Raw genomic sequence first — 19,814 nt, 5'->3', positions numbered from 1 at the left:
TTTGTGAGTAAATGTTTTCTCCTGAATTGCAATTATTAGGTTTCCTCATATTATATTCTATACTCAAGTCTGGAAAAGATAACCTTTTCTTATCCTAGATGTTTCCCCATTGCTACACCTGTTTTATTCTTCTTGCCAGCTTCACTCAGATATTTTAACACATAGCATTGTATAAGTTTAAGATGTATAATATATTGATTTGATACATGAACACATTGCCAAGCAATCACCATAATGACATCACCCAACACTTCCATCACGTAACATAATTTCCATCTCTTTTTTGTCCTATACCCATTTTAAATGTCAGCATTAGTATTTCAGTCTTAGGTTTATTGGTCACTTTCCCAGATACCAGCCTATATGGGGTCTAGGATTAGGCTAAGTACTATCTGGCCTCTAGACCTTGGCTAATATAAAAGATCTTCTAGATGATTCTATATGGAAACAACTAAAATATTTCAACCAAAACCAGGAAGTGCAACAATAAAAAACGCATTTATAGTAAAAACCTTGGTCAAAGTTGCCAAAGCTCAGTAGAAGTTTCTACAAAGAAAATACTCAGCATAACTGACTCTGCAGACATGTGATTTATCTATCACTAAACATTTTCATTTTGGCACCATAATTTCATCCTGGGACTTATTTTGTCATCAAGATTCTATAAGAATATTTCACATGATTTTCAGGTAATACTTTGCTAGACTAAATGTTAAATATTTGCTACTTTTTAACATTTGATTTCTATAGGTCTAGGAAATCATATTCCTGAGACTATTCATCTCCCTCTTTATAATAAAAATCACAGGGTAAAAAAGAGCTTGCTTAAATGAAATCTACTTTTGTAGAATCCACGTGTTCTTTTGAGCAAGGTTACCTGGAACCTATTTTTAAAAGATCAAGCCCCAGGGGGCACCTGGGTGGCTCAGTCAGTTAAGCCTCCTATTCTTAATTTCTGCTCAAGTCATGATCTCACAGTTGGTGAGATGAAGCAAGGCCTCACCAAGTGGGGCTCTGTGCTGACAGCATGGAACCTGCTTGGGATTCTCTCTCTCCCCCTCTCTGCCCCTCCCTTGCAGATGCACATGCATGCTTTCTCTCAAAATAAAAAAGATTAAGCACCAAATATGGCATTGTTCTTACTCATTGTATCCAACTTTTTTCTAAGTAGGCTGCTACATTCATTAGTGCTCCCACAGGATCACAATATAACACAACTTCGGCGTGAGATGAAGGTCAAAGCCATCTCCATGCAAGAACAGCACATCACAAGCAAATAAAGTCTGCCAATAAGTGAAGGTAAGTAAGTAGAGTCACCCAAGGCGCACGCAGAATGCCGATTTGGGCAGCAACAATCTAATGACTGCCAATGCCCCTCCTTCAAAAGCATTCTTATAAACAGTCAAATCATTTTCCATAATTAATCTTAAATGGACGTTCCTTAGCATTTCAGGCTAGAATCTTCACTAAAGCCCGTATTTCAAGTAATGGCACATTAAATCTTATTCCTTTAAACTTCCACACAAAGACAACTTTGAGGGGAAAAAAAAAAAATCACAGTAGCTCTGACTACACAGAGTGAATTTGAAAAACTAGGCAAAAAATGCAACTCTTAGTACTCAAGAAAATGTAGGAGAAAAAATGGAAGGCACCAATTTATTAAGAGACAGGTCTTAGATTTTTTTTTCCTAACTGCAATTTCAGTAGAAGTTCTGAAACACCCCAATTAAAATCAGCCAAGATCTCATTAATAAGTGATACAAAATCTCATTACACAAGAAATGTCATTATGATAAATTAAGTGTCCAGAAAAATTAAATTATTCCTAAATCTTGCCAGGTAACCCACAAAAAATGGAGTTGGGGGGGACCAAGAGAGAAAGAGATTGGGTGGGGGAAGGGATCTGGTTTTATTACCCTACATAATTAAAAATTAAAGACAATAAATGCTTTTGTAGTAATTCATATATTTTTAATGGTAGATGTCAAATACTACAGTGTTTTACCTGTAAGCGATAAAACAATGGCTGAAAGACATCTTAAGTTTCTTTTTTTTTTTTTAATGTTTATTTTTGAGACAGAGAGAGACAGAGCATGAACAGGGGAGGGTCAGAGAGAGAGGGAGACACAGAATCTGAAGCAGGCTCCAGGCTCTGAGCTGTCAGCACAGAGCCCGACGCGGGGCTCGAACCCACGGACCGTGAGATCATGACCTGAGCCGAAGTCAGACGCTCAACCGACTGAGCCACCCAGGCACCCCAAGACATCTTAAGTTTCAATTTGCTCACAACTTAATGCAATTATCAAACATTTTCTCCACTGAGTATGCCCATTGGCAAAGGGAATAAACTGCTACCTCTGGTGTTCTGGTTGCCTGAAACTGCCCAGCCCACCACATGCTCAGAATTCCTTTATCATGTGTCAACTCTGCCTTCTAGCTCATTAGATATTATGCTTAATATAAAAGGTGTTGCCAATTATTTACCAATGATTCAAGCCCCTGTACCTTCTGTGGCCCAAACTTCCCATAAAGTCTGCTACCACCAACCCAAGTACCTACTGTGAGGGGCTGGGAGAGCAAGGAGAAACCAAGAGGAAGGGACTGATTGCTTCTGGCAGTTTGAGATGTGGAGAACAAAAGAATTAGGGAAGCAGGAGCTGGAACCAGGGGCCACCATGACTGTAAGAATATAAGCTTCAAGGCTTCAGAGACTTCTTACAGAAGCATTGGGCTCTTACCTATAGGACAAAAGAAGGGAGCTAAAGTCAACCTGATTTCCTCAAAGGTGAAGGAAACCATCGTGGACATCTAGATTCTATTTATATTGTACTTATAAAAGTGTTCCTTCACATCACTTGTCTGTGTAAAAATAACACAAGAATTTGAATAACAGTATTTAGTAGAACTAACATTTATACAGGCCTGTGTGTTAGGCACTATTCTAAGCACAAGAGTATGCATACACACACACACACACACACTCACTCACAGAGGTCCCTGAGGAAGCTATCCCACATTAGAGAGGAAGAAACAGAGGCAAAGAAAGGTTCAACTCTTGCCAGAGGTCATATAGCCAATAAGTGGAGGAAGAGGGATTCAAACTGAAGCCTATGCTTCATAGTTACTACTCTACCTACCACATCATGCTTTTTGACATTCTATGACACAGAGAAGGAAATTTTAAGTGACTAGCTCCTTCACTGATTTCTGAGCACTTTTGAAAGATTTATAATAAAAATAATCTTTTATAATTATTTATATTTGATTAGTAATCTTACCCTGATCATGTGTTCTCCTTCCTCAAAAATCAGTTACATGTGGATATTGCACACTTTTGCATAACTGTTACAATTTAAATCTAGTCAACATGAATCACACAAATACAAAAATGCTTTATTGTTACTGTGCATGTCAAGCTCATAACAATTTATCAATGAAGCAATTAGCAGTAACACCAGGAAACTGCTGTTGAATAGATGGGTATTTAGTGAGGTGAGACAAAAAATGTTAAGCACCTGCCCCAATGTGGATCCACTTTTACCTAGGACTCCACGTATAAAGTGACTCTCCCTACCAGAGGGGGTGCAACATACTCCCCCCACACACAATGGCCATAGATATGCAAAACTGATTCCACCAAAACAACGCAGACACATAGTGTTCAATCTGGCGAAGCCAGAGAGCTGCAGAACCACAGCGCCATTTCTGTAAAATATTAGTAGGCAACCTACATTTGGTAGAACACTCTGGACATAAATCAAGTATTAAAAAGAAATCAATTGATAAAGCTCTCCACTTAGACTCAGAATTTACTTGAGCAAGTCCTTAAGAACTGACCCTTTCGAAAAAGACAAGCCAGGTTGCCCCCAATACCATCCCCAATCTATAACTATCCATCTTCCAACATCATTGGGATCACTATTTTCCTCATTCATCAAATTGCATAGCAGCCAATATTACCAATTTGATATCTAAAATGTCAGATATAGGCTCTTTATTTAGTATACTACTTTTATTGTTCAACCTTAGTCAATGAAAAAAAATTATTTAAAACTTTAAGCTGATTACTCACAATTAGCTACCCTATAATCTCTATTTAGTATAAAATCCTTTGATTCCTCAACACAAAATCTACCACAAGAAACCTAACCATAATCCAAGCCTAAGATACTAGAATGAAGGAAAGAGGAGTGTGGAAGAAGGTATTTTCTACATGGTGTTTGTAATCCTCCTATTTTTAAAAAGACTGGCATTCAATTATTAGCCAGGGATACAATCTCTAATGTCTATAGGAATGTCAGATTCTGTTTAGAACACCTTTCCAGACCTATATTCCACTGTTTTTTATGTATTAGAGACGAAACTGGATGCATTTACAACTTGGTCCATAATTTAGGCCATTTGTGGGTTTGAAGTGTTGGACTCCAAACATCGATCAGGTCCTCAAAGAGCCCATTCCCAGAAATAGACAGGAAAAGAAGTTTACTCTGTACAAGACACTGCTCCACAGTCAACAGATGTCAGAGGGGAGAAAAAAAACACACTGACCCAAAGAGATCTGTAATCTACTGTAAGAATTCAATTAGTACACAGGGAACAATATTTGACCTAAGTAACAGGGAGGAGGAAGGACAGCTGTCCAAACGTGCTAGAGACCCAAAGCAACCACCACTGTACGGGGAACTCCTCAGGGTGGAGACTCCGGCTTTCTTTGCATCACTGTTGCCTAAAGAGACATGGTGATAAGTGTGTTCAACAAACAGCTTAATAAATGCCTTTGATTACTTCATTACATAGGTAAACTGTAGTCATTACTTGACTACATAGGTAGGCAGAATTGTCTTAAAAGATCAGCTTTTCTCTGCAGGGAAAACTTTGAGAATAAGAAAAAGCAGAAAAAGGGGAGGGAGGGAAGACAGGAGAGGCAAATATGAAAAGCAACAGAAGGAGAAGCAGCAACATGGATGGACAGGAGCAGATGGAAAGCTGAGAAAGCCAGTACAAGAGGAAAGAGAGGAAGGGGAGGAAGAGAGAGGCTCACCGAAGGCAACAGGGACCCCTCAGTCCCACTAAGTCCAGAGGCTTTTTTCCTCCTGGACCAAGTCCCATCATTTGGCCCCCTATACCACATCATGCATGTGCGTCCTGCATAGCGCACAGTAGCTAAGTACAACCGCAGTGGTTCCTCAGAGCTGATCGGAGCCCCTGTGTAGTCTTGATGACTGTCTGGAATTCTAAGGTTCTATCCTTCCCACATGTATGGTGTTGGAATCGGTCTTCTCCTTTATGAAATGAAGGGGAGAGTAGACACTGAGACATCTTATATGATGTTATTACTGCTGTAACTTGCTAAAACGGTCCTGCGCTCTTTTCCCCACACAGGTGAATAAAACCCAAAATCTTAGAACCACTTTTTGTTTGCCACATTTTTGACATTTTTTTCATTAAAAATTTTTGGAAAGTTCAAAAAGTAAGGAACCCCTTACTTAGGTAGAATGTTTTATTCCCCTATGATTTTAGAGAAAGGCTTTAGGATTCTTCTGAGTAAAGAATGTCTCACAGTTTGAAAAAAAAAAAAAAAATGACAGAATCACTGACATTGTTAAGTTTAAAAAGAAAACAGAAACTCAGTACCTGTTGTACAACCTCATTTTCTAAACTATGGATGGATGGGTGTGAGCATGTAAACATGCATATGTATAACATACACATATATATGTGTATACATTTGTAGAACTATACATAACAAATTCAGCAATGGCTACTTTTGGATAGTGACATTTCATCTTATTTCTTTCCTCTTAAGTAGAAATTACTAAATCGTTACGTCCTTCATCTATAAATATGAAAAATAAATCTGTTTTAACTTTGAAAAAAAGCACTTGCCTTCTGAGTAAAGCAAGCCTGGTGGACAAAAGTCTCTATCAGTGCAGTGTTACTTAATACTTCAGTTTACCTTAATAACATAAAGATCACTTTTCCAATAAAAAGCTTTCAACCTCTAGGGTCCCTGCAGGGCAACAGGAAACAGCAGATTCCTGGATTATTATGCTTTATTGCATTTAACAACTCATATACTTCACAGTACTGAGAGTTCTGTTGGTATTTAAAATACATCTCCAGGAAATACATCTTCCATAAAATGTAATAAAATGTGCATGCAATAGATTATATACTATACATGAATATAAATAACCAAGTGTTATGTTTGGATGTGTCCCATAAGGAGGGAACTCACATAAAACATCTTTTAAACTATTATGTACAATGTAGATCAATTTTTAAGTCTTCTAAGCAATGGGAAGATTCTTCGTCCTAACAAAATTAACAAATCAACATTTCAGTCTGAGAAAAGAAACACTTAGGCCATCCACAATACCCTCTGAGTACTGAAAATCAAAGATGAACTAGACACAACGCCAACCTTCAAGGAGTTTATTATCCATCAGGAAAGCAAACACAAACAAATAGGAGTTCAATAAGGCAGTTCAAGTAAATGCTGGAGGATGAGCAAAGTGTGTACATGGTTCTCTGAAGGCACAATTGAATGGTTATTCCACCTAGAAGGGTGGGTTGGAAAAGTTTCCTCAAGAACCTTTTTCAATGTAATCATTATTTTCTACAACTGAGTGATACAAGCATCTCTTTCTTTCATGAAGCACTGAGAAGCATAGAGTAGGGTGTCTAGGGCACAGTCACCTAGACATATTAATACAGAGACTCTAGGGGCACCTAGATGGCTCAGTCTCAGGTTAAGCTTCCAACTTCAGCACAGGTCATGATCTCGCGGTCTGTGAGTTTGAGCCCCACATCTGGCTCTGTGCTGACAGCGCAGAGCCTGGAGCCTGCTTCTATGTCTCCCTCTCTCTCTGCCCCTCCCCTGCTCATGCTCTCTGTCTCTCAAAAATGAATAAATGTTAAAAAAAAATATATTAAGTTTATAGCAGCACTCTCAACAATAGCCAAATTACGGAAAGAGCCTAAATGTCCATCAACTGATGAATGGATAAAGAAATTGTGGTTTATATACACAATGGAATACTACGTGGCAATGAGAAAGAATGAAATACGGCCTTTTGTAGCAACGTGGATGGAACTGGAGAGTGTGATGCTAAGTGAAATAAGCCATACAGAGAAAGACAGATACCATATGGTTTCACTCTTATGTGGATCCTGAGAAACTTAACAGAAACCCATGGGGGAGGGGAAGAAAAAAAAAAAAAAAAAGAGGTTAGAGTGGGAGAGAACCAAAGCATAAGAGACTGTTAAAAACTCAGAACAAACTGAGGGTTGATGGGGGGTGGGAGGGAGGGGAGGGTGGGTGATGGGTATTGAGGAGGGCACCTTTTGGGATGAGCACTGGGTGTTGTATGGAAACCAATTTGACAATAAATTTCATATATTTAAAAATAAATAAATAAAATAAATAAATAAATAAAAATATATATTAAAAAAAAATACAGAGCCTCTACATGAGCTAATAGAGGTAAGCAGCCATCTAGTCAAATTGTCTACTTCCTATCATTTTTGAGAACTTATTAAATTCTGTGCAAAGTATTGAATAAGACATGTTCTCTCCTCAAGGACTGTGCACCCTGCTAGAGGAGACAGGAACAAAGCATTACAGTACAATTTGGTAATTACTTTAATAGGGATTTGTTCATGGCTACGGAAGCACAGCAGATGACAGTTAACTAAAATGTGAGAGTTCAGGGAAGGCTTAACAAATAAGGAGCCATGTGTGAGCTCTGAAGGACAGGACAGAGCTGGCTCAGTGAACTTTCTCAGGCAGTAGGATGTGTCAGGGCTAAATGAGGTCCTCTGTGCTATTACTTAATCTAAATGTGAGGATCTTTCCATGAAACAGGTATCGTTCCCATTGTCTACATATGTACACAGGTGACTTAACTTGTCCAAACCCAAACTAAAGTAACAGGTGAAGTTGGGTTTTGAATGCAGATCAGAAGTCTTATTTGGCTTCTTTGGCTTTTCCCAGAATAGGTAAGCAAAAAAAAAAAAAAAAAAAAAAAAAAAAAAAAAAAAAAAGAGACTTACTTTGATCTGTATCTCTACTGGTTGAAATCTGATCTCTTCAGCAATCTCCTTAGATCTTTCAAACAGTTCCTTTTCTGTAAAGTTTCTATTTCTTCTGTATACATACATTTTCAGCATGATTTCTATTTCTTCTATATTCATACATTTTCAGCATGATTATATAATCAAGCAGGCATTTGTAACTCACTAAAATGATCTCAAATTCCTCTACTTTTCAAGGAAGTCAAACCTACTTAGACACTAGCAAAGCGTAACTCAACACTTAATATTTTCAATAATTTAAAAGAAACATTTATGGAAAGACATCCGTTTGAACGTAACATACAAGCTCTAATACTTAGACAACCATTTGAAAAGTAAGAGGGTATGTGAAGTGAAGACATGGCATAGTGTAGCCACAAAGTCATCACGCCTAGTAGGTAGGAGTGGGCTGTATGTTCCCACCACTATATACAAATTTGATATATTCCCTACAGTCTTCTGGCAAATGTCTGTGTTAATAACTGGAAGCCATTAGTGCTGTGTTTTGAAGTTGTTTTTAGGGCTTCACTACTAACAGGTAAAGATGAGAAATTTTCTGTTCCACATATACATAAAACATCAGATCTTATCAAGTCTAGATACGGAAGGGGCCATACTCTATCAGACCCATATCTAATCTGTTGTTAAGATAAGTTTCTAAAATGTGAGAACAGGATCAGATTTGAGCAGTGCAGTCTTGTTACAGAATGATCACTGCCTCTAAACCACAAATGAAGTTGGTAAAATAAGCAGTGTGATTGACACTGTATTTTTCCAAAGGGCCCTAAAAACTATCTTCTGAAATAGCTTCCCCCATGTCATGGTGAAGACAGCTATCACTCAGTTAACAGAAGTTACAATAATTATCACATTAGGGACTATGTGACCTTTGTGAACTTACCAGACTTACATATTGCACACAACTATTTATGTTGCTCTTGTGTGATTAAACACTCAGGAAAACAGTATATACTCAGTCTTATGTAAATGAGTATTTCTTTGCTTATGTTTTATGTGCATACAGTTTTTATAAGGCCATCTGCTTTACAGAAGAGATTGTAAGTGGGTGACATAGTCATTACCAAATAAAATCATACAATTGGCAATAAATTATATGATGCTGTACTTAGTAAAGATTACTAGACTGTAAATATAAATCAAACCCTGAGAGGGGAAATATGACTATAAAAGCTGTTGATATGACAAGGGAAAAATAATTTATATTGGCTGAGCACCCAGGCATTATATTTGACAATTTACCTGTTATTACATAGTACCAGGAGGCAAGTAATTTCCAGTTTCCCTCCAGTGATCTACTTACTGCAAGATTATTGATCTATGCATCCCAAATTACACACCAAGGTGCTCACCAAGGTGAGCAAACTCACAGGGACAGTGCAGGAGATTTTACATTTTCAAAAAATAGTAATAATAATTAACAGGAATACTCCCACCTGTCAGGTATTATATGAACTACTGGCTCAAATTAGTGTATAGTTTCAACATTAGATCATACCACATTCCTCTCAAAGACATGTATCTGTGAAGCTGGACATTCGGCATTTGCTATGAGTGATTATAAAGTAAATACAGTACCTCAATGTGGAACAGAAAACGAGGGTGTGGTGATATGTAATCTTATTCCAAGATTTGAGAAGTTGTGTAGTGCCCATCAGGCATGCACATCTCATTAGAGAGTAATTGCAGGTATTTAAGATAAAAATTGGTTTTTCCTTTCAGTTTATGTGTATTCTCTTTTTAAACAACTAGTAAGTTGTCTCCAGCTAACTACCTAAAAATGAAAATGCTGGGGTTTTTCACTTTGTTATTTTGGCTGAGGGGTAAAGTGGAAAAAAAAAAAAAAAAAAATCACACATTCAACATGCCATAAATCGAGGAAGTTTGAGAACTTCTGTTGTAGGTGAATTCTAACCTTGCAAACCAAAGGAAAGGAGGCTGGCTGACCTGAGGGTCTTTAAAGGCTTCACCTAGTTCTCTGAGCAAAGTTTCTGAAGTGATTAATAAAAAGGTCATCTGTGATTGAATGTACAAAATATTTTATATGATCGGTGTGACAGATGGAAATGTTAATTGTCACCATATACTTCCCACTCTTACGATAACTTTGCTCACCTTCCATTGTGTGTCACTTGACTAAATATGATGATTGTGTAATGTGTATTTCATATTCAGGAAGAATAAATTATATCTATTTTCGGTAATATCCCCTCTCCTGCCCTTTCACTACTGAAATACACAGAAGTACTGCTTAGATAATCTAACACAGGGGTTTTTAGATGAATTTCCTCTACAGTATGATCTATATGTAGGCAGTTATGATTTTCTCTTGTATTCTACATATTTTAGAGTAACCTGAGGTCCTACATGTTCAGACCTCCAAAAAAAGAAAAAAGAAAAATGAAATGTTTATGTAATTATGCCAAATACTTAGGAAATTATACAAAGCATAGTATCACCTGCCATGAGATTATAAATCTTATATATAGAAGGCCAGTAAGATACCAACAAAGTTAAAACTAAAAACCACCACCTTACTAGCATTTGTGGAATCTCCTGAAATAAGGATGAGGACTCTAGAAGCAGGCAGACCCTAGTATGACCTCCAGCTTCATGATTTTTAAACTGTGCGATGCCAGGCAAATGACGTAATCTCTCTATCTTCAAACAGAAATAACAATACCAATCTCACAGGGTGAAGACTAGTGAGGACTTAAAATACTTAAGCTACCTTAAGTATTAAAATACTTAAAATACTACAGAAGCTACTAGCACTGAGTAACTTTACCATCATATCATAACATCAACTAAAAGCAGACACAACTGATTCCTCTTTTAGTTTGTTCAAAAACTATGTAAAAAAAACCTCCTAGCTTAACTTCCCCTAGCCATCTCAAACTAAGCATGGCTGAAATGAAACTCACATTTCCTGAGAATCAACACCTACGGTTGTGTAAAAAAAGAAAAAGTTGCCTCTTACCCCACCTTTATGACCTTGAAATCATTCTTGACCCCCTTGCTGTCAACACTCAAGCCATCGCCAGATGCTGTCAAACCTTTTCAACGGTCTCACGTTATTCCTCCACTTTCCCTCATCGCCCTGCAAGCTGGGTACTATAATATTTTCATTATTAGCCTCTGCTTTTGGCTCCTTCTCACCTAACCTATCTTAACACCAAAACCTCTAGATAACATGGTTCTCCTGTAACTTTCTGCCATAGATCACCACTTTCCTCTTCTACATCAAAAAAATGAGTTCAGGGAACCTAGGTGACTCGGTTAAGCATCCAACTCTTGATTCCAGCTCAGGTCATGATCTCACAGCTTGTGAGTTCAAGCCCCGCATTGGGCTCTTCACTGATGGTACAGAGCCTGCTTGAGATTCTCACTCTCTCTCCCTCTGACTCTGCCTGCTCTTTCTCGCTCTCAAAATAAACTTTAAAATTTTCTTTAAAAAAAGAGTTCCAATAAGACCTTGTGGAGGGGCGTCTGGGTGGCTCAGTCGGTTAAGCGTCCGACTTCGGCTCAGGTCATGATCTCACAGTCCATGAGTTCGAGCCCCGCGTCGGGTCTGTGCTGACAGCTCAGAGCCTGGAATCTGTTTCAGATTCTGTGTCTCCCTCTCTCTCTGACCCTCCCCCATTCGTGCTGTGTCTCTCTGTCTCAAAAATAAATAAACGTTAAAAAAAATTAAAAAAAAAAGACCTTGTGGAGTTGTATCCACACAGAGCCACTGAGTAGACACTGCTCACATGGCCCTTTGCAAACCACAAAAGGGACCCTTCCTTCTTCACGACACTTTACTTCCATCTCCTAGAAAACTGAGCTCAGGTGCTGATTTCATTAAAGACATATTGATACTATATGCAGAGACATGAGTCTAAATAAATACAAACATATAATGTGATTAGATCATGTCCAGCAGATATGGTGCCCATCATGAACAATCTAAGAGTGGTGTCTTCATGTTCCTAGTTCTTTTCCTGTACCAACCCCTATGCCATCCACACTATCCAACAGACAAAAATCAATCACTAATGACCTCCCAGTTGCCAAATCTGATGGCTGGATTTTTATTACTTTTCTTATTTGATTTTGTACTAGGATCACAATCTTTTTCCATGGTCTTTAGGACAGCACTTTTTCCTAGATCTCTTCCTACTCTCTGACTACCGTGTCACTCTTTCCCTTACTGCCTCCTACCCTTTTTGTTTCCTAAATGTCACTCCTCAGTTTTCCATCCATGGCCTTCCATTTTATCAAGAATAACAATTTCAGTCATGACTTCAGTCATATACCCTTGACCAAAGAATGGTCCTCCTCTATAGAGGAAGGTCATCCTCTTCAACAGAGCATGCAACTTTAGGAGGGATGCACATGGAGGAGTGAGAGGAAGGGAACAGCTGCCTAGCCAGCCAGATCAGCCAAATCAACCCTGGGGATCAATGGGGTAACTGACGTCAGAGCCAGATCACCATCACTGCACGTTATATTCAACATTTACAAATCAATGTGGTATCATGGGAATATTAGGGAGCAGGTAAAGGACATTTTTATTTTAAATAAGGTGGACAGGGTAAGCATTGTAATTAAAGTGCCATCTTAAGTAAAGGCTTGAAGTAGGTGATGGAGTTGACCGCATGGACATCTATGAAGCAAGCATTCCAGGCAGAATAAATAGCCAGTGCAAAGGCCTTAAGAACCTACATGATATTTCAAGGAACATCAACAAACCAAAGCATTTGGAGTAGATAGACTACTATCTACCTGAAATTGTCATAAACATACAAATGTGTGATATCTGTGATGAGCCATCTTGAATGAGACCCTTGAAATGTAGTGCCCTTGTGCATTATACAATCTGCTATGTCAGCCTGATATAGGATTCCTCCTCCTCTCTACTTGTCTTAGGTCAACCCTCATTTCATATACCATTTCACAATGAAGCGTTCCTACCCAAATCACAGCCATCACCAAATCCTCTTAACTGCAGTTTGTACACAGTTAACCACTGACATATACTACCATGTGTTTATATGCAGTATTTTTCCTTCTAGGTATAGTCTTTGGTTTGTCTCTGACTAAAAAAAGAAAAAAAAAAATCACTCTAGAACAACAATGCTTCCCCATTACCCATCAATGTGATTATATCTAACAGGCCCATAATAACTGTTCATTGCAAATAAACAGTTTATTGAGAATATTTTTCATAAATGCAACTTTACATTGACACCCAGATTGCAATCCCACTGAGCCAATATACTCACCACAGTGATATAGGAAATAATTTAAAAGGCATATTTGATTTTTAATAATTTAAATTTAATAATTTAATAATTTAATAGGCACATTGATTTTTCAGTTCATTCCATTCCACTGATTTAATGAAATAATCGTTCATATTTCATTTCAGATCAAGTTTTGCTACTGGTTTTAATATTGCTTTCTAAGATACAAAGTCTCTAATCTTCCTAATAAAATTAAGCCATTTCTTAAAAAAAAAAAAAAAAAAATAAGAGAAAAATAATGTGTTCCCTTCCAGTAAGAAAATGTTAAGGATTATTCCAAGTCAAACATAGCTACCATGTAAACACTGGACAAAAGCTGGTATTGTAGAGTTGCTTGAACTACAAGTGAACAGTTTATTGAAGACAAGGGGGCCATCAGAATGTTGACATTACCAAAAGATTTTTCTTTTATCATAAAACTATATTTCCTAGGTCAGACATTGCTCAGCATTTTCTGATTACCTGAAGTATTAGCACCAATGATGAAGTGTTTTCCCAGCAGATCCACTGATGATCCCCAAGAAAAGCTGGGAAGGAGATCTTCCAGCAACCCCTGCTCATCAGAGCCACTTCCAGAAACACCGAGGACTTGTCATTGTGGCTACAAGCCACAACCAAGCCAAAGCCTCTTAATCACAGATGGCTTCCCCAGGCCTGCTTTCTTACTGTTAGAAATGGCCAGCAGGCCAGGTCATATGTCAAAGTAAGCTCTACAGCTGGGGAGTCTTGTCTAAGATGATTGAAGCCATGTCTAAATACATAGCACCTGGCTCAGGACCCTTAACGAATGTCTGATTTGTCTTTAACAACCTCAAAAGAAAAGAGGACAGAATGGCAGACAGAACCAAAGATCCAAGTGTGTGGCATGGTATCCAGAGTCAATGGGAATTGCTTAAAAGCATTTCTCATTACATTCCTGAGGAGAGCCTCAGTGATCATTATAGTAAGAATTACTGTAATCAGAATTTATAAAACTGTTATTTAAATTGCAAACATCCTAAGGGTGCCTGGGTGGTTTGGTCAGTTAAGCATCCGATTTCAGCTCAAGTCATGATCTCATGGTCTGTGGGTTCAAGCCCCGCATCAGGCTTTGTGCTGACTGCTCAGAGCCTGGAGCCTGCTTGGGATTCTGTGTCTCCCTCTCTCTCTACCCCTCCCCCTCATTCATATTCATTCTCTCTCCCTCTCCTTCTCTCTCTCTCAAAAATGAACATTGAAAAAATTTTTTTAAATAAAATTGAATAAATGACAAACATCCTATATATCACTTTAACAAAACACAGATGATATAAATTTAAGGTTTCTTATTTGTGCAAAATCTGATATCTTTCAGAGCCCACATGACAAGCTAGAGACCCCATTGCCTCTAAATAAAACTTTAAAAAATAATTTTCAAAAATAAAGGCAACTGTCACCATTGCCTTCTACCTCCGGGCAGGCCTATCAAACTATTCAAAACTAACAGCTTCTCATTTTATGGTTAATGCCATTTAAACAAAATACTCTCTGAAATATGGGAGTTCACTCCTAACTTCACAGCCAACTCTAACAATTTCCTAATTTGAAGGGTACATCAATTGAGCTGCAGTTAAAAAATAAGTTCTCTTATTCTATTGCTAGGACAGAGAAGCCCTATTAGTTTCTGTGTAGGTATTAAACTTTACTGTTACCCATAATGCCCTCTCGCTGCCCTGGAGAGACTGGGATGGACAGAGACTCCAGGAAAGCAGGTCTACTGTGGGAATATTTAGTTGGTTGAGTGATAATGATAGCTTTCCTGGATATTATTTCTTTCCTCACCTAAAGTATCTTCCCCTTGACAGCTTATACATTCCTTTTTCCTTTCCCAGCACTCAAATTAGCAAACAGCAGGCCGTGATGATATCAACACCCTCTCTCTCTCTCTCTCTCTCTCTCTCTCTCTCTCTCTCTCTCTCACACGCACACGCACACACACACACACACTCAGAACTACATCATTTCCACCAAAGGCATGAGGTAAAAAGATTAGTGTAGCTCTCAGGGAACAAAGAAAATTCACCGTTAGAAGATACTGGCACACTCTGTCTATAATTAACATTGTAAAACACTTTTGTGAATTCTAACTTCAAACATAATTCATAAAAAGGAAAGCTATCATTATCACCCAACCAACTAGAGATTCCCACAGTAGACCTGCTCTCCCAGAGTCTGTCCATCCCAATCCCTCTGGGGCAGCAAGAGGGCACAACTGGACCCATTCCCTTAGCCCAGCACAATGCAGGGCATAGAGTACATCCCCATAAATGTAGTGAGTCCCATGATAGGTCAGAAATCATACCTCTAGCTACTTAGCTGGCCTTTGTTGAGAGTTTATCATGTGCTGTACATCGGATTACCTAAAAGATGTTCATAATAACTAAGATCTTATTTTCCTCATTTTACAGAAAAGAAAACTAAGCAACTGGCCCATGATCACGTAGCTTTAAGAATGACGCAGAGATTTGAAACTTACTTCGCTGATTTCATTTGCAGTTTCATTTTCATTGTTGCTTGAAACAAATTAGTAATACTATAAAACTGTAGCATAATCTTTAACCTCATAGCACCCTTCCATTTAATTTTGCTTTTAACCACCATATCATACTCCCTGTCTTTGCCCTTGAAAGACACACAGAGTTGTGCTGTTAGGAACCACAGACACAATGCCCAGGGCCAGTGAGATGTTCAGGAGCCTATAGAAAATAGCAGGCTTGGTGGAGGGGAAAGGGGGTAGGATCTCAAAATTATGAAAAGAAAATTAGCAAATTGAAGTTAGTAACTGTTTACTTTAAAGGTCATAAATGTTATGGGATTTAACAATAATTACTTGAATTAGCATTCATGAAAATTATATTTGAAAACAATTTCTAACTCAAATTGTTCTTACTCTAAAGGGATCCCCAGGGGTGCCTGGGTGGCTCAGTCAGTTAAGCATCCAACTGTTGGTTTGGATTCAGGTTATGATCTTACAGTTTGTGGGATAGAGCCCTGTATCCAGCTCTGTGCTGAGAGCTCAGAGACTGCTTGGGATTCATTCTCTCTCTTTCTCTCTCTCCCTCTCTCTCAAAATAAATAAATACACTAAAAAATTTTTTTAAATAAAGGGAGCCCCAAATATATATAACAATTGTAGAGAATTATAGCCAATTGCATGTTGCATCCAAATTTGAAAGCAAAATTATGTTTAAAATCCTTTATACTTCTTTAACAAAATCATATCCGATGTGATACATGGGTAACTAATGTGCTCCATTTCCCAGATTCCTTGTCAAGACATTTTGGGTTAGGCTCTGCTGATGAGAAGTACTCCTGTAAAAGAAAAGGCTGGATATAAGAAGCCATAAACTCCTCCAACAGTAGTGAGTAGGTGCCGGGACACATGTTAGATGGACACATGTGTGGCTTCTGGAGAAAGCTGTTAGCTAGGGAACCTCCACTTTGGGGCTGCAGGTGGCTAAGCCACAGGCTAGCCGTTCTCAAATTCCTCCAAGTAGTATCAGTTATGGCCAATATTCACTCCTTGTATAATCTCTCTATTAAACCTCTCCCTGCTAAAACACTTAGAATGGTTATGGTCCTCCTGTTTTACCCAAAAAAGCAAACAATAATCTCTAGTAGGTAAGATAATATATGACCTTTTTCTTCTTGTTCACATTTTCTGGCTTTTTAAAATGAACATGTGCTGCCTTTGTTAACATACACCAACTCCCTGCACCACACACCTAAAAAAATACTCTCAAATTAGTGTAAGACGGAAGTTCCTGGGGCGCCTGGGTGGCTCAGTCCGTTAAGCAGTTGACTTCACCTCAGGTCATGATCCCAGGGTTCATGAGTTCGAGCCCCGCGTCGGGCTCTGTGCTGACAGCTCAGAGCCTGGACCCTGCTTCAGATTCTGTGTCTCCCTCTCTGCCCCTCCCCCGCTCACACTCTGTCTCTCTGTTTTAAAATTAATGAATACATTTTTTTTTAATTTTTTTAAAAAAGGAAGTTCCCTACATACCTCAGCAAATACTTGCTATACATAACAACTGATATTTGTATAAATTACTCCAGTTGTTTTTAAAGTTTAAATTAGGTACCAAACACCCTGTTTAAAAAAAAAAAAAATCAGGAAAATCTTCTACAAATTGATATCCCTACAAAGGGCTAAAGGGAAAATAACCACTTGCTATTGAAAGAGTTACTTTTCAGAATAATTCATGTATTGCAGTCACTTTTATTACCTTTTCACTGAGCAACACCTTAAGAATTTTTGTATTCTGAGAGGTTCTATTATCCTGTCCATTTTGATTTCCAAGATTTAGCCAAAACAGTCTATCCAAGGACATTTAACACATAGAAAACTATCCTCCAGATGGTCAAAAACAAAAAAATGAGTAATTGAAGATGGCTTCACATCCTCTTTCAGCTACTCCAAAGGCAGGTGTCGTGTAAATAAAACATAAGAATATTTACATTAACAGACTGTAATAGCAGTTGGTTCATAACTCCACTAAAATATTTTAAATGCAACAAAAGTTAAATAATGGTAAGCAAAGACTAGGGGGAAATATTCGTCACAATTATTTTCAGATCTTAATATTTCCATCATCAAAGATAAATTACATAATCTGTTGCAACCATATTAATCCAATTGGCACAAATTAGGGGCAAATTCCATATCCATAACATACAGTTAAGTATGGAAATTCATTAAAATTTTTATATAAAAATGTGGAAAATTTCCTGAAAAGTCATGGTATAATCTCTTTTCTTGCTGCTTTAAACAGATTATCAAGACTACACAATTACAGACTATAGTGTTAACTTCACAGAACTCTTAAGTTGTCTGCAAACAATCCTTTCAAAGTCATAATGCAATAGGTGTACCAGCCCCTTTGTCATGTATAGACATTGTCTGATTGTGATATCTTCTTTGTGGGATGGTGAGCCAATCTTTATAATCAGTGGAAAAACATATACATTAAGTATTCCATAACAGTCTTTTGAATATCAAGTTTGATAAATGGAGGAATGTTTGAATAATGAAATTAAGAACTGGCAAAAAAGTAATCAAGGCCAAATTAATTAAACCTACAATTATTACTGGTAGCACTTACTGAGCAATTACTATGTGCAGGCATTAGGCTAAGCACATTGTGCAGATTATGTAATACAACAACCCCACGAGGAAAGCACGACCATCCTCATTTCGCAGGTGAGGAAACACGCTTGCAGAGGCTGAGAGGAATGCCCAAGATCACACAGCCATTCGGCAGTTAGTGGAATTTACACACAGGCCTATTTAATTCCAAAGCCCTACTTGCACCAAATCTAAATCTTTCCATACACAGTTAAGAAAATAAACAAGCAAAAATAAATACCCTCCCTGGATCATTAGTTATGAAAACACTTAAAGGAAAATAAATCACAAAGCTCCCTCTCCCGGATGCTGAGGACAGCAACCACATACATTTCACTCTAAGAAGGAAGCCTTCACACCATCCTTCAGAACTTAGTAAAACAACCTACATAAAATGTTAGGCCCTATGTGTTTTCTCAAAGTTACATGATTAAAAGCCCCAGATTAGCACTGCTGCAGTGACATCTGACAGCAAGCAGAAAGCAGAAGGACAATAACTGAAGATCACAGTACTGACCCTGATTCCAGAAAAAAAGCCAAACTCAATTAAATACATGGTATTTAATCACAGTAGATTTAAACATATGCAATAGCATTAATATAAGGTTATTATCTCAAGTTTGACAATTTTAACATTTCAGCCTCTAAAGAGTAGGGCTGGAGTCCTATGAAATTCCCAGGCAGAATCTGACTATTCAACACCAGACAAACACATCATTCAATTGCTTATTGTCCCGAAAATAAAGCAAATTCTCTCCTTCCAAATTCTGTAACACAATAGTAGCACATAAAAGTACATTTCATTAAAATTAGTTATAGTTAGAGGCTTTTAACAATTTTTTCTGATTATAAAAGGAATTATGAGTCGAGCATATAAAATTTGAAAATAAAAGTATAAATTAGAACACAAACGTTACCTGTAGTCCTATTAATGTTAGCATCTCTATCTGTATATTATACTCCTTAGTTTGCTTTATCTTCCCTGTGAGCTATATGGAACACATAAGCTTAACGTAAGTAACTTGCAGACAAAGTTAAGGAGTTCAACACAGGGGAAAAAGAAATTCAAGATTACAGTGGATCACACAGGTAGAGCTTTCTAGCAGCGTAAAAATGCTAGGAACACTGCTAAGGGCAAACGGATGTTGAGCATACTATAGGAGTGGTATTAATCTCTGAAAGCTGCTTAACTAATTTTAAATCTTCAAAAATGGTTCTAATAAATAAAATGTAAGTCCAATTCAGGGTACATTCAGTTTCCTCATTATATTTTGAAGACAAGATATTCT

At 37.8% G+C, this 19,814-nt stretch overlaps 1 protein-coding gene and 1 non-coding gene across 2 annotated transcripts in view; both read right to left on the bottom strand.

Annotated features, from left to right (window-relative positions):
- VAV3 (vav guanine nucleotide exchange factor 3) overlaps positions 1–19,814 on the bottom strand; it is a 362,968-nt gene that overhangs the window by 294,900 nt on the left and 48,254 nt on the right. The window lies entirely within an intron of this gene.
- On the bottom strand, positions 2,170–2,254 carry TRNAR-UCG (transfer RNA arginine (anticodon UCG)). The gene has a single exon. It is a non-coding gene; the product is annotated as a tRNA-Arg (tRNA).

This window comes from Panthera onca, chromosome C1 (genome assembly GCF_046562875.1).
Source record: "Panthera onca isolate mPanOnc1 chromosome C1, mPanOnc1 haplotype 2, whole genome shotgun sequence".
NCBI lineage: Eukaryota > Metazoa > Chordata > Mammalia > Carnivora > Felidae > Panthera > Panthera onca.
This window is presented reverse-complemented; position numbering and strand designations above follow the sequence as displayed.